We start from the raw sequence: 15,388 nt of genomic DNA, 5'->3' as shown, positions 1-15,388 counted from the left end.
AAACTAAAGTCTTCATGGATTTCAAATTGGTTGATTGTCTGATAGTTTTCATATAGTGTTTGACCTCATTTTGAAAGATAGAGAGAAGTGGTGTTTCATCTGTGTAATGACATTTGTCAATCTGCAATTTAGCTGAAAGTATAATGAGATTATTAATATGGAATATTAATGGACCAAAACACATCAAATATATCTCCAGGGATTTCTTTACAGAAATATCAGTATATCGCTCCCTTTCATGAGTCCCTGTAAGAGAACATGTGGAGGGTCAAATCTGTTATTATTTTAAAAGATACTTCTTCTACTTTAATATTCATCATGTATCAATCTGCAGGTTCCAAATATTTTCCAGTCCAGTGAATGAAGTTGAAATTGTATTGTAGAGCATGTACGACGGATACCATTGAGCGTATAACACGGTTGCTATTGAGAGTATACGACAGTTACTATTGAGAGTATACAACGGTTACTATTGAGAGTATAGGAAGGTTACCATTAAGAGTATATGATGATTACTATTGAGAGTATACAACGGTTACCATTGAGAGTGTACGACGGTTACTATTGAGAGTATACGAAGGTTACCATTTAGATTATATGATGATTACTATTGAGAGTATACAACAGTTACCATTGAGAGTGTACGACGGTTACTAGTGAGAGTATAGAGTATACCATGGTTACTATTGAGAGTATACAACGGTTACCATTGAGAGCATATGACAGTTACTATTAAGAGTGTTGGGATTTATGGTTGGTTATTAGCATTAAATTACTGTAAGTAATAGATTACTGAAAGTAATAAATCACTGGAAGTAATTTATGAAAAATTGAAATTATTAATGGAAGTAAACGGTCATTTACTCATTAACAACTCCTAAAGTAATTGAGCAATTACTCAAAAAGGGGAAAAATGAATAAATTATCAAAAATAATTTATTAATAAAAAAAATTAATAATTTGCATAAATTTGTTATTTATGTATTAATAATTAATTGGGGCACCACCAGATAAACTGGAAATAGCTAATACCAAAATATCAGTCTCGTTTGTAAAAAGTTTATTTAAGTTAGTTAATATTTCTGCATAAAATATAACAATCTTAAATAAATTGGAAGGTGTGAGATCCGAGCACAGACTGTTACAAACCAGTGAATTGTCAACAATAAATACACAATAATCACCAAGAAGCGTACAATTCAGCTAACAGGCGTTTATTAATAAAAATGTATTAATTCAGAAATAATTCAGAAATCATTTCATAAATCAACACATTCAAATAGCAAACGACATCTAACACGGAGATCTAATCTATTAAACAGCAAACACTGTGCGAGGATGGTCTCGGAGCGAGGCAGTCTACCGAGGGCGTAACGAACGGGCGGTTCCGTTGGCCCGGTTCTGAGCACCGGAGTCCCCAGTGGAGGTCGGGACCTGCAGTTAGAACTCTTGTGATCAAGGCAGATCTGCCCTTGCAGCAGGTAACACCTTGGTGCTACATGCAGTAGTGTGTGTGAGCTTATCTGATCAGATAAGGGGAGAGCGAAACACATTGCATTTTCAACAGAACATCATTCTAACAATATATCTCTGCCCAGACAAAAGCTCTCACCCTCCGTGGTTTGGTGCTGTTGGTTCTGTTGGTTCTGGTAACTGGTTGTTAACGGGTCTGAATTCAGCGTCCTGAATTCAGAGGCAGGAGTGGACAGCTGAGAGGATGATTTTGGAGAGGAGACGATGGCTCTGGTCTCCAGAATCCCCCAAAAACAGGAAAAATAGAGGAAAACAGAAGATGTGGTCCAAACTGGGTCCTGCTCATCCAGCTGGCTGGCGTGGATGGTTCTTTTGGACTTACTGGGTGCTCTCTTCATCATCCTGAGACAGAGACATGTGTCTCCCTCGAAGGGTAGATTGAGAAGCTGAGAGTGTTGGTAGAAGGTGAGTCTCACCAAGTTGAATTTTGGACCCCTGTGGTGTTCGGGTCGGAATCGAGCATCCTCATTGGCCACTTCCGGGGTCTGGCTTGCTCCTCTGCTGTTTTATGGCCTATCCATTGTCCCTGGTGATTCTCCTTCGGGGGAGAAATTTCTGGAGGAGTTCACTGGAATCTTCAGCCCAACAGAGTATACAATGGTTCTTATTAAGAGTATACAAAGGTTACCATTGAGAGAATATGATGGTTACTATTTAGAGTATACGATGGTTACTGCTGGGAGGAAGGTATGGGTGTGATGTGGAGGGAGGATTGTATGAGAGTGAAGGGGAAGGGAGGAGTGTAGGGGTGAGGGGGAGTGTATGGGTGTATGGGTGTAAGGGTGTCGGGGGGTGCGTATCAGTGTGTATAGGGGTGAGGGGAGGGGAGATGTCTAGGTGTGTGGGGCGGGAGGTATGGGTGTGTATGGGTGTGAGGGGGAGGGTGTGGGTGTGTATGGGTGTGAGGGGGGTGGGTGTGGTTGTGTGAGTGTGTATGGGTGTGAGGGGGAGGGTGTGGGTGTGTATGGGTGTGAGGGGGGATCTAAGGGTTAATATTTGGAAGTGGTGATAAGGTACGGTGCCGCAGTGGTTAGCGCTCTCGCCTCACAGCGAGAAGGTCGCGGTTCAAGTCTGACCCAGACTCTGTTTCCATCCTGACTTGTACCTGTGCAGGCTAAACCCACAACTTCACAAAGGATTCATGATGCATTTTTCTCTACCATCCTCTTCCAGAATGAGAGACAGTCCTTTCCGTCCCACCGTGTGGGGTCCTTTTCAAACGGTGTTGACAGTTTGTTTTTCCATTGGAGGAGAACTTTGTCACCTGGTTGAACAGTGTTGTCTCTGGCTCGTCTGGACCTGTTTGCAGCCACACATCCCTTTGTCTTATATGCAGCATCAGTTAAGCGTTCAGCATCAGGCCTCAGCATCAGGCCTCATTTACACGTACCTGGGTCTTTACAAAAACTCAGCCTTTAAATGAAAATCTTCATTTGCATGGACCCACATATGGACCTGGTTCAGAGCTGCTATGAGCAGCCAGCCCTGTAGGGGGCAGTGTAGCGAGAAGCATGAAGCCATGATAGTCCTGGAAAAAAACACCACTTCATGAATTGTGACTTAAATCTCCGCCTACCCGCCTTTACATGCAACTGGAGACACAGATTTGATCCAGACCTCCACTGTGGCCGGAGTTGTCAGGAATTATTGCTTGTGGTGAGTCCTAGCTAGTTTATGTGTAAACGCGCGGCCCAAACGCAGAGAAATATCACCGTTTTTTTTCGAATACCGGGGTTTGTGTAAATGTGGCCTCAGTCTGGTTGAGTGGTTTACCCAACTATGTCAAGGACAAGTTAGCAGCAAGGATGAGACACTCATTTCTTTGGACATCTGTCTCGATATTTATTTGACTCAGTGAATGCCGCAGGGCAGGAAGTAGCCGGGGAAATGGTTAGCCATTCTCCTTCCCCTGCTAGTTGCAATGCTCTGCTGAATGCCAGCTCCTTCCGAGTGTCCTCCTTCCAAGTGTCCTCAGAGAATGAGGGCGTTCTGATGAGTCATACACCCTCCACTCCATCACCTCCTCACTGTCACCATTGTTTGTAGTTCCGTATCGTTCTCCCTCCGGGCCCTGGAGGATTCCGGAGCTGGGATAACTTGGTGGTTGTGCCAGTGGCTCTAACTTGTTTGCTTTCATCTTTTGCTTTGTGTATCCAACCGATCTCAACAGTCTGTGTAGTTAACTTCCGTCTGGAGTGATGTTCAGAGGTTTGTGGCTCCTCACCACTTTCTTTAATTTCCTTTCTTATTCTTTCATTTTCTCCCGGAGCCTTTCAAGAAGACCCAGTTAGCGCTTTGAAAGTGGCTGTTGATTTCTGCAATACTGAGAGTGTAATTCTATCTCCATATGAGGGAATGCAGTTGGCAAAAGCTGAATCGTCCATCAATCGGATTACACCAATGTTGATCTACAGTGTAAAGCAAAACCATGATGAGGGTAAAGAATTGTCATGGGTACTACTTTCACACACACATTCTAATATGTTGTCATGGAATATAAAACTAAATTTGCCATTGATCTCAAGAAGTAGACAGACAGAGGAACACTGTTTTAACTCTATCATATTACTTTGAAAGTAAAGTAGTATTTCATGCATGTAGACTAATCAAATAAAAACAGCAGCCCTCTCTGTGCATGTTTCCCTATTATATCCATAAAGTAATCATTCTCATTTTGTCAATATTTCTTTCCATATGCACAATACTTTATGCTCGGGTCATACTGACTGCTGGTGTCTGAGTGGTCACTTGAATTGTGGTGGCTTACTTGCCTGTGGTGTTGAAATACAGTATTTAGTTTTTCAAAGAGTTTCAGGCTCTGTTGCCAACTTGGTGACTTTGTCACTAAATCTGTCGACTTTTCAGGTCCTGTTGGCGACTTTCTTTGTGAAAAGCGACTAGCAACAAATCTAGCAACTTTTTCTGGTGTTATTGGCGACTTTCTAGTGTGTCTGGCGACTCTGAGGTGAAAGCAGGTATGGTTCTGCAGTCACTGTGGTCAACGAGCAGCGGGTCCTGCTGCAAGCCCCTCCCCCGTCCAGAGGTCAGTCTGACTGCCCCTCCCCTGTCCAGAGGTCAGTCTGACAGTCAGACCAGAGGACACCCTCACCACACTGCGTCCACACTGCGTCCACACTGAGAAGGAACCAAGCAAGGCTGCCGCTGCTTTACTGGGCGGCAAGTCAATATAAATGTTTTTTTAATCACACTAAAACAGATCCAATCAATCACTGCATTTAACTCGCACAGTCCTACTTCAATGACGGAAATCAAAACAAAAACACTAGAATCAGCAGCAGAAAGCTCATTTGCAGTTCTAAACATATTCAGGGCGGGTTTTTGTTCCTTACTTTGTCTCTTCCACAATGTTATTCCTCTTTCCTACAGCGTGCCTTACAATTACACGCTAATGTCCAATTATGCAAGGTGATGACTCTGAGGACAGCCAATAGTACTCTCCTTACTGAGGAGTAACACTGGTGTCAGAGATCGAGAGTAAAAAGGAAAAACTGCAGTGGGAGGGATCATATTGCTGATAATGTTGATATGATTGTCAACATATGATTTTTAAAGCATATACATGAACCTGAATCTCTAGATGAACATGTGTTACTTGCACGAAGGCAACATCCAGCGGTTTTGAGATGTCTGTCTGCCTGTCTCTCTTTTTGAACAAGATGAAAACTCATGCTGTTTTCTGGTTACAATTCTTTTTTTTCTCTCTTTAATACTTTTCTGCAACTCGGCCCTGCTTATACAACAACGAATTTGAGTGTATCCGCAAAACTTTCTTCACTTTTGGGGGGTCTGTTTACACGACACCAGTTTGTGGATGCACTGTATGCGTAGTGGTGTGTCCGCTACTGCAGTGGAAACGCACTCCTTTATTTTAGTTGATTAGGTGTTGTCACGTGAAATGTTGTCGTGTAAACAGGGCCTGAGGCGGACACAGACACAACCATGTAGTTAGTATGCCGGGCCACTGGAGGGCGCTGTTGCTTGATTTTGTTATGAAACTACACAGACGTGTGCAGAGAACAAAACACTATAAAGGTGAAGAAAATGGAGAGAATCTGACTGATGGACTGATGAGGAACCGGATGATATCAGGGAGAGTCTCAACTATTAAACTACTGATCTGGAGGATAAAACTAGAATATGGACCGCGGGTCGTACCACTACGGGTCGTACCACTACGGGTCGTACCACTACGGGTCGTACCACTACGGGTCGTACCACTACGGGTCGTACCACTACGGGTCGTACCACTACGGGTCGTACCACTACGGGTCGTACCACTACGGGTCGTACCACTACGGGTCGTACCACTACGGGTCGTACCACTACGGGTCGTACCACTACGGGTCGTACCACTACGGGTCGTACCACTACGGGTCGTACCACTACGGGCCGCCATGTTTGTCCTCTAGTTTAACTCGTTCTAAAGTTGTCAGAAATACTTCAGTTCTTCTCTCAACTGAGCCTGTTTTCTGAACAACTAAACTGGACAAAAAATGTGAGCCTCCTGGGCCGTTGGCATCTCAATGCTAAAGATCCCCGGAATACCAAAAAATAACTACTTGCAGTGACATTTTATACCTTGAATATTAAAATTCAATGCCCCCCTGGTTGGTTACGTTTCATCTGAAGCATCTTGCTGTTTACAATATCATTGGAACAGTCATTTAATGTATTCATCATGTCCTTAGTTACATTTTCTTAAAACAATATCATTGGTTTATTTTTACTGCAGTAAACGTCAGCGACTCCTCTGCATCCGCCATTTTAGGAGTCATACGAGGCCATCTTCTGGTTCCATCCAGGCATTGCTTGGTTCCTCTTTTTGGTTCCTGTTTCTGACCTTGCGCAACACACAATCAACCGTAACGTGTGTTTTTGTGAATTTCCATCCCTATATACAGTATGTGTATTGGACGTGCGTGTCCGTGCTCATGAATGTTTGTGTTGTTCTCACAATGGCAATTAGACCAGCAACTGTTGATTCCTGCATCACCGACTTCTATGTGTGTGTATGTAAGCGTGCGTTGTGTATACGTGTGTGTGAGAGTGTGCGAGTGTGTCATAATGACAGTGTGCATTTTACAGCAGAACAAAAGCCACACATTGAACCAGTTAGAACATTATTCTTTGTTAAACATCACACACATAACTCTATGATCTCAAACTAATAATGCTTGATTAGCGTTAGCGTGGAATAATATTTTTCTCTAGTTAAATTTCCCTTTTCCTCTCACTGCTCTTCCTTTTCCCTTATGATCCAACCAGGTACTGCGCCCATCTGTCCAGTACGCTGGTCTCACCTTCTGACCTCGGCCATATCTCCGGTCCCCTCTCATGGCCTATACCCCACTCCCCCTTGGTCCATATAATGCTGATGATGCTAATTCATGGACTGATGATTCAACCCTTCCTGACACTTTTCATGACAACATGTCGCTGTTCCGACATATTTTACACTCAAAACACCACAAAGCAACGCAGCAACGTGGATGTTAGCAAAGCCGTAGTCCAGCAGGGCGGCGCTCTGCAGCCAGACGTCAGCGTTTTCAAACTCCAGCTCTGGGAGGAGAACAGCACTGACATCAAAACAATGAGCAGCAGCTCCTCCAGGCTGTCAGCAGGCGATTCACACCTCCATGAAGCTGCGTCCTACTCCACGCTAAACTCCCTGAAAATAGTCCCAATCATTTGTGCTGCGTTCGAGCTGGATTAAGCAGGGATTAATAAAGTCATTCTGAGGTTCTAAAGATAGAACTAGTTTATTATGAGATGATGACGTCACGCAGACCCCCACATTGTCCAAATGGAACAAAAATACTTTGTACTGCTTCTTTTTCTGTTTTTAAAGCACCTGGGCCAGAAGCGTTCCCTGCAGAGCATCAACAACAGTTCTGGCCAATCCCGGCTCCCCTCTTCTTCAGAACAGTCAGAGAAATGAAAAGCAATGGACAAACCGGACCCCACATGAACACAGCAGCAATCAAACTCTTTATGAAACCAGATAAAGATCCTTCACAGCCTTCCAGCTACTGCTCACCATCACTAATAAATACTGACATCAAACTCATTTCTATGGCACTAACCTCTAGACTGGAAACAATAATTCCATCCATCATTCATAATGATCAGACCGGATTCATTACAGGCTGACATTCCAACCACCATGTTCATGGACTCTTTAATCTGATCAGTATGTCCTAGCGCCACGACAAAAAAGCAATCGTTATGTCACTCGACGCAGAAAAAGCATTTGCTAAAGTTATTGGCCTTTCTCTTGCTGTACTTCATAAACTTGGTTTTGGAGAATCATTCATCCAGCAGATATCAGTCCTGTGTAACTCTCCCAGAGCTGCAGTCACTACCAATGGGCTCACATCACAAAGTTTCACTCTACAAAGAGGAACTAGAGCAGGACGCCCACTCTCACCTGTTAGGAGTGGGCATATATACATATATATATATCATATAATATTCAAACATTCCTACTGTTTGCCATATTCATTGAACCACTTCCAATAGCTATTCGCCTGAAGTCCAAAATTAAAGCAATTACTTCGACTTTAACAGAACATTAAATTAATACGCAGAAAAAGTCTTGCTCTATCTACAAGAGCATCAACATCAGTACAGGAGATATTCCAACTCATAACCAACTTCCCAAAGCTTTCTGACTATTCAGTTAACTGGTCTAAATCTGCTATACCGTGAACAGAAAATACATGGAATCCTGCAGTCCAAACCCAAACATCAAATACAGTATCTGGGCATAAACAGTAGCACCCAATCTAATCTAGCCCAGCTGAACTTCACACCACTCCTGAATCTAATCTATAGTGACCTGAGCAGGTAGAAAAACCTTCTCATGTCTCTTCTGGGATGTATAGCTTTAGTCAAAATGAAAATATTTCCCCAAATCAACTCTCTCTTTTCAATGATTCCACTCAAACCCACACTAACATTGTTCCAGACATTAGACTCTGCCATCATAAAGTTCTGGGCAAAGAATCAAAAACCTAAAATCAGTCTATCCACCCTTTAGAAATCTAAATCTGAAGGTGGCTAAGACGCCCCCAACTTCATGTACTATTACCTTGATCGACTGCAGTTTATCGGTAAATGGATGAACCCCACTGAAGAATCTCGCTCATGGATAGAACTGGAACAAACCAATGGCAACAGAATGAAACTCTCAGACTTACCTTTCATTACTGCCACGCTAAAACCACACGACTGCTTCAAAAACCCACTGATTGCTTCTACAATATCTGCATGGTAGAAAAGTCTGGACGTTACCGGATCCACTCTGGAACCTTGTGTTCTCTCCCCAATCTGGCAGAACCCAGACTGAAAACAACAAAACAAGGCTGTGTTTCAAAACATGGGACCAGAAGGGAGTCACTCACCTCCATCATATTTTCTCAGACAACACACTCATGACAGAGACAATTATTTCAAAACTGTGAGATACAAAAAGAGAATTTTCTACTGGATCCACAATTAAAGACCTCGATAAAAAAGAATCCCACTAATGCAGAATACATTACAACCACCTGATTTGATAAATAATATCAAGAAGATCTGTTCAAAAAATTTAAAAGATCTCTCCAAAATATACAGGTGACTTATAAACACCGACTCCATACATCTGCCAGTGTTACAGTGAGAAGAGGACTTGTGCTTTTCGTCTGATTCGGGCTTCTGGACCAGGAAATGTGAAAATACTTTCAGTATGACAAGAAACACCAACCGACACCCGATCCCCTTTAGTCTCCTCCCCAGGACACACATCACTCAGAATTTTTTTTTAAAAATGGGTTTCTCTAACACAGATATGTTTCCCCAATGCAGTATAAATACGCTGGACACTTCTGGCTGTGTTCACCACTCCAACAATGGTGATCAATAATCATCCAGCCACTTTCTTCCACAATGGACTGCAGGCTTCCCCGATGGCCCAGCGTGGGTCTCACTGGTGACCTCACTACCACTGAGATCACAAACAACTTAGCACATCCACTCCTAGCTTCCACCATCGTCTTACTCAAATGGAAAAATCAGCTCTTAAAGGAGACATATCATGCTTTTAAATCCTTCCTTTTTACATATAAATCATACAGTTGTGGTCTATACAACGCGAAACTGCAATGCTTGGGTCTGAATTCCTCATTATTAGAGCTCCACAGGCCCCTTTTCAACCCCTTTTCTGATGCGCTTCTGAGAGCAACTCGTTTTGGGGCGGTCTCTTCAAATGCAAATGAGACACTTCATACCCCGCCTCCTCTCCAGGTTGCAGAGGTGACACTCGGTTCAACGTCACCCTGTTCGGCCATCTTTGTAGTTTGATAGAACAGATACAATTATCTAGCGGCGCAGAAACTTTATATTCACACATTATTTACAAAATGTCAACAAGGGAAGATTTGTCCATCCAGCCATACATGTTGGAGCCAGAGTCGGACCCGGCGGAGCGAGATGAAAATGACCATGATGCACCTGCAGAACAACGTCTTCATATGGATGTAACGCAATGGTGTGTTACTATATTTACACTAACTTCTCCATCCATGCCCACTACTACAATACTGCCTGTATTACAACGACTATTTAACACAGAAGTTACATTCTAATCTAAAACGAGCACACAGCGCTAACATATGAAGACGGTGCAACTGCTAATGCTAACAAAACAATGACAGGGACGTCTTATCATCACACTTTTTAGCGTTATATACAGCTGACCGAAGTGCTCTGTTCGTCGTCTCCATAGATAGAAGGAACTGACCGCTCAATCAGACCAAGTCTTTCGGCAAATCCTTCTTTATACTGGCGGAGGTTGCTGAAGCAGTCGTCCTTAAAGTGATTCGCGCACACAAAAATGACCTTACCCACAGATGTGGGTACATTTCTGTGAAAAACAAAACTCAACCAGGCACTTCGAAAAGGTTCTGATGCTGGGAGACGGTGTAACGAAACTTGTGGGTGACTACATCCAACAACCGAACATTTCGACTTATCCTCTCGTAATTTCGGTTGGACTACAAAATCGCAGCGAGAAACAAAAATGACGGATTGCTCGAAATGTCGATGTCCTAATTTGGCAGTTCCGCTGAGAATACTGTGACGTCATTGTTCAAAAAACGTAATAGAGAATAGAAAAATCGAAACCGATCGCAAAATATGACCAAAACAGAATATAAAGATATCAACGGAGCACCTGAAGAGACTACTTTGAACTTTTCTGTACTTCTAAACACTCTAAATATACAACAAAATGCATTTAAGGGCTAAAAAAGTGGATTTAGCATGATATGTCCCCTTTAACACCAACCACTGGCAGAATTATTTGATGGAATACTTTTCACTGGAAAAAATAACTGCTACTAAAAATTAACTGACTGACTTCACAGAAAAATGGTGACCTTTTCATAAGGCTTTAAATATTAGTTAAAATAATATTGGTCTGTTAGTGGAAGCCATATTGCAAGAATAATAAATAAATAAATAAAAAATAATATTGCACAGGGGTGTGTATGCATGTGTATATGTATGCATGGGCTTTGGGTGTGTCTATGCATGCACATCTACAATCACCCAGGTAGAACCGGACAAGAAGAGATAAAAGGAACCATTGATGCTTCCCATTAATCACATGGATTCCAGAACAATGGGGGGAATCAGTTGTGTCTAAAAGCAGCCGTTGAGTCTGATATTGTCTTCATGGTATCTTTGCCTTTTGGACAGGCCCTCGTCTCTGCATCTGTCAGGCTGCTGGGTTCAGTCGCGGGGTCAGAGCCTCGGGTGTCTTGGTCCTCCCGAGGGGTGTAGGGGCGGTGGGGAGCTGCCCCCTTGCCTCGCTCCTTCTGGGTGGGTGGCGGCTGCCTCGGGGGCCACGGCCGCTGTGCCTCTGGGTCTCAGGGCTTGTGACCATTCTCTGCGGTCCTTCAGGTGTCTGGACGTCGCATCCTGTGGCCCGTGGCCTGGGGTGGTGACGGTCTGGGAAGCTCCGCCACGCCTGGACCGGACCTCAGGACTCTTTTGGTAGCCCCACCTGCAAGAGTGAAAATCACTCCGACTCTTGACAAGACCCACTGGCGTGCAGAATCTCCCCAGGACTCCCTGGGCAGAGCTGGAAAACACTGGTGAGTTCTATCTGTCATCTTGGTGGAGATCTAGACCACTGGTGACATTGTAGACCTAACACTTAGTAATCCCAACACACACACACACACACACACACACACACACACACACACACACACACACACACACACACACACACACACACACACACACTAGTTAGCGACTGTGAGCATACTTGCAATATTTCTAATTTCCTTAATGAGTGTACCACTTTACTGTCACCCTGCTCTGTGCCAATACTTCGCCCAGCTAACCTCCTGCTACTTGTGCAGTATGGTAACTTTTCATTGTATTTGTAACTTAAGGGGTGTAGGGTATAGTAGTAGAGGTCGCACCTTTGTTTTATCAGTCAGCCACATCCTCATGGACTACTGGCACTGGTCCCCACTGCTAGATAGATAGATAGAATTTATTATCTGACCCATAAAGGCATTAATAACAACAACACTCATAAAAGACAATATTACAACATTATTACTTAAAATAAGGGAGAAGAGGGGAAAGGACCAGCTGCAAGTGGTTTAAGTACTTGGAGTTTAGTTCCCTCTGCTGGTGAGGCTGTGACTGCAGATGGAATGAAGGATTGTTTCTATATGGTTTTTCTGGCCAGTGGGACTTTATAGCTTCTGCTGGTGGGAGGAGGGTGGATGAGTGATGGAGGGGGTGGGAGGAGGGTGGGAGGAGGGTGGATGAGTGATGGAGGGGTGGGAGGAGGGTGGATGAGTGACGGAGGGGTGGGAGGAGGGTGAGTGATGGAGGGGTGGGAGGAGGGTGAATGATGGAGGGGTGGAGGAGGGTGAGTGATGGAGGAGGTGGAGGAGGTGGAGGAGGTGGAGGAGGGTGAGTGACGGAGGGGTGGGAGGAGGGTGAGTGATGGAGGGGTGGAGGAGGGTGGGAGGAGGGTGAGTGATGGAGGGATGGAGGAGGGTGGGAGGAGGGTGGATGAGTGACGGAGGGGTGGGAGGAGGGTGGATGAGTGATGGAGGGGTGGGAGGAGGGTAAATGAGTGATGGAGGGGTGGGAGGAGGGTGGGAGGAGGGTGGATGAGTGACGGAGGGGTGGGAGGAGGGTGAATGAGTGACAGAGGGGTGGGATGAGGGTGAATGAGTGGTGGAGGAGGGTGAGTGATGGAGGGGTGGAGGAGGGTGAGTGATGGAGGGGTGGGAGGAGGGTGAGATATGGAGGGGTGGGAGGAGGGTGAGTGATGGAGTAGGTGGAGGAGGGTGAGTGATGGAGGCGTGGAGGGTGACAGAGGGGTGGGAGGAGGGTGAATGAGTGGTGGAGGAGGGTGAGTGATGGAGGGGTGGGAGGAGGGTGAGTGATGGAGGAGGTGGAGGAGGGTGAGTGATGGAGGGGTGGAGGAGAGTGAGTGATGGAGGGGTGGAGGAGGGTGAATGAGTGATGGAGGGGAGGGAGGGGGGTGGGAGGAGGGTGGATGAGTGATGGAGGGGGTGGGAGGTGGTTGAATGAGTGATGGAGGGGAGGGAGGGTGGTGGGAGGAGGGTGGATGAGTGATGGAGGGGTCGGAGGGGGGGTGAATGAGTGACGGAGGGGTGGGGGGAGGGTGAATGAGTGATGGAGGGGAGTGGGAGGAGGGTGGATGAGTGATGGAGGGGTGGGAGGGGGTTTGGAGGAGGGTGGATGAGTGATGGAGGGGGTGGGAGGAGGGTGAATGAGTGATGGAGGGGTGGGAGGGGGGTGGGAGTAGGGTGGATGAGTGATGGAGGGGGTGGGAGGAGGGTGGATGAGTGATGGAGGGGTCGGAGGGGGGGTGAATGAGTGACGGAGGGGTGGGGGGAGGGTGAATGAGTGATGGAGGGGAGGGAGGGGGGTGGGAGGAGGGTGGATGAGTGATGGAGGGGGTGGGAGGTGGGTGAATGAGTGATGGAGGGGTGGGAGGAGGGTGGATGAGTGATGGAGGGGTCGGAGGGGGGGTGAATGAGTGACGGAGGGGTGGGGGGAGGGTGAATGAGTGATGGAGGGGAGTGGGAGGAGGGTGGATGAGTGATGGAGGGGTGGGAGGGGGTTTGGAGGAGGGTGGATGAGTGATGGAGGAGGGTGAGTGATGGAGGGATGGAGGAGGGTGGAGGAGTGATGGAGGGTGTGGGAGGATGGTGGAGGAGGGTGAGTGATGGAGGGGTGGGAGGAGGAGGGTGAGTGATGGAGGGGTGGAGGAGGGTGAGTGATGGAGGGATGGAGGAGGGTGGAGGAGGGTGAGTGATGGAGGGATGGAGGAGGGTGGATGAGTGATGGAGGGGGTGGGAGGAGGGTGGAGGAGGGTGAGTGATGGAGGGGTGGAGGAGGGTGAGTGATGGAGGGGGTGGGAGGAGGGTGGAGGAGGGTGAGTGATGGAGGGGTGGGAGGAGGAGGGTGAGTGATGGAGGGGTGGGAGGAGGGTGGAGGAGGGTGAGTGATGGAGGAGGGTGGATGAGTGATGGAGGGGGTGGGAGGAGGGTGGAGGAGGGTGAGTGATGGAGGGATGGAGGAGGGTGAGTGATGGAGGGGTGGAGGGTTCCTCTGTGATCAGGATGGCTTCCCTGATGACAGAGCGCTCTTCCAGGAGGGACAGTAGAGTTTGTGTTGAGCCTCTTATTCTGCTGGCTGGTCGGTGATGCGGGATCGTTTTATTTCCTGTTTGCTGGTGAGGAAGTTGTACCAGGATGTGATACTGAAGGTGAGAATGGATCCTATGAGTGACTGGTAAACCATTGTTAGAATCTTTTTACTGATGTTGAAGTGCCTTAGCTTCCTGAGAAGATGGAGACGCTGGAGCGCTTTACTGTAAATGGTGTGGGAGTGTGTTTGGAAGGACAGGCGGGTGTCTCTGTGTCCCTCCATACTTAAAGCAGAGTACCTGTTCAACCTGTTCTACCTGGATAATCAGAGGATTAAGACGCTGAGATGTAATCGCTGCTCTGTCCCCGTCCCTGTCCCCGTCCACACAGCACAGCTCCTTTGTCTTTTGGACATTTAAATCCAAACAGGTTTCTCCTCCTCCTCCTCCTCCTCCTCAGCTTCAGGGTCCATCATCCACCCATGACAGCCACCGCGTCATCAAGTACTCGTGTTCCAATTCTCCATTAACATCGATGCGTCCTGGTAAATTTGTATTTCCGCACTTCCGAGGACGCCCTGCAGGTAATTACTGGTGACGTGGGCGAGTCACACTGGCGCTCTAAGAACTGGAAAACGCCTTTTATTGCCTCTTTCCCCGCAACATGTAGAAACGTTGGCCACTCCACTCGCTACAGACTGGTGTGAAGCCAGCCCCCACTTCGGAGATCGACGTCAAGCAAGCCGCCACTCATTTTAGCGGTGCGCCTATACACTATACATTACCGTAATAGTAAACTCAAATGGATTTCAAAATAAAAGTGACGTTTCAAACGAGACCTCGCCTTCATTCAGATAGTTAATAAAACACAAATTAATACTACGGCTAATAATAGGCAACAAGACAGCCAATAAATGAATGCCTTAATACTTGGATAACTATTATGAATCAAGTAATTATAACAATTACTGCCGGAAAAAGCGACACAAAAAATAAAAAAAATAGAAAACTCATTTTCTGTCAGTGGTGTATTAATATTACTATAATACAATAACCATGTGCACATCTGAGCTCCGTTTACACTAACTTTGAACTGATATTAAAAGGAATTTCCCTGTTATCATTGAACCAGTCCAACTC

Source organism: Lipophrys pholis (assembly GCF_963383615.2).
Source record: "Lipophrys pholis genome assembly, chromosome: 13".
In the NCBI taxonomy this organism is placed as follows: Eukaryota; Metazoa; Chordata; class Actinopteri; order Blenniiformes; family Blenniidae; genus Lipophrys; species Lipophrys pholis.
The sequence above is the reverse complement of the archived record's forward strand: the minus strand, read 5'-3'. Positions refer to the sequence as shown.